Below are 1,459 nucleotides of genomic sequence, written 5' to 3' on the forward strand. Positions count from 1 at the left end.
TAAAAAATTAAAATAAAAAATACTATGATTTTTTCAAAGTAGTCCCTGAATTCATAAGTGCTTGACTATTAGCTAAAAGGTTGATTGTTCTTGTTAAGCACAATTGGATCGAGTGTGACTCATATCAACTCCTAGATCTGAATCATGTTCTTTCCTGTGCCCTTTTCTTCATCTCTGAAATACTTAAAAGCCCATTGCTGTAGTCATTGTGTCAATCCATCTCATTGAAGAGCTTCCTGTCTTTCGCTGACTTCCTACCTTTTTAAGGATGATAGTATTCCTTAGAATAGCTTATCCTAACAACATGTCCAAAATATGAAAAATGAAGCTCCTTGCCTCCAAAGAACATTCTACCTGTTCTTTTTTCCAAGACATGTCTGGTTGTTCTTTTGGCAGTTCCTGGGACATTCAGTCTTTAACACCACAACTGAATGTTTGAGTGACTGATTAGACACTCAATGAATAGAGGTATTTATGTGCATACTTATTCAACCCCTATTTCAGAAAGGATAGAAGAGACTTAAGTACTAAAGAGAATATCTAGTACTTAGATCTTGTGAATCTTAGGATTTAGGATCTTTTCCTCTCCGTTCCCAGTTTTACAGCATTCCCTAGGTAAGGGGAAGACTCATTTCATAGCCAATCAATGTTGGAAAAGGCATTTCTGAGGGCTCGAAATAATAACTGAATTTTAAAAAGTGTAAAATCACAGTATTGAAAGCAGAATACAAAGAGTAAAATGACAGAATCTAAACATAGTGGGGGGTTTTGTTTGTTTGTTTTTAATGTTGAACAGTATTAGTATAACTATACATTGGTGGCTCTTATGGCCTACTGGCTTTCTTTCTCTTTATGGAATACACATCATCTGATGTCATTATTCTAAACCCAACAGGAAAACAAGATGAGCTTGAATAGTAACACAATGTTCTGAGACAAAACCAAAAAATTAGATAGTGGCTAGACACCTATTTAAATGTTTGTGCCTGGAGAACTGATGTAATAATGCATATAATTCGAACATGAAGGGGGGGAAATAAAGAATGTTAATGGCCTAGTGACAACATAGTTTTAACATTTAAAGAAAAAAAATCTTTTTAGTTAAAATCATTTCCTAAGATATGAATAGTGTGTGGATTAAGTAAATGATATAGTTTCTAAACCTAATACAATTTAATTATATGCCTTTTTCTTTTTTGTATGATGCTTATATTCACTTTGAACATTTTTTTCTACTACTACTGTCTTTTTATTCATAATGAAAAGTAATAATTTTTCATTTCAAATTTTAATCCTTTACTTATAAAGGAAGTTTCACTTTTTTCGACCTGAGGTTATTATATTCTCTCTCACTGCATGTTCTAGGAAGGAGCCTGTTAGTTCTGTGGAACAGAAAATGTTTTACAAATGTAAAACAATATGCTTTCATGTGCCACCACTTTTCGGTGGTTAAAAGGAT

Source organism: Elephantulus edwardii, unplaced genomic scaffold (genome assembly GCF_000299155.1).
Source record: "Elephantulus edwardii isolate Elephantulus edwardi_28Jun2011 unplaced genomic scaffold, EleEdw1.0 scaffold00124, whole genome shotgun sequence".
In the NCBI taxonomy this organism is placed as follows: Eukaryota; Metazoa; Chordata; class Mammalia; order Macroscelidea; family Macroscelididae; genus Elephantulus; species Elephantulus edwardii.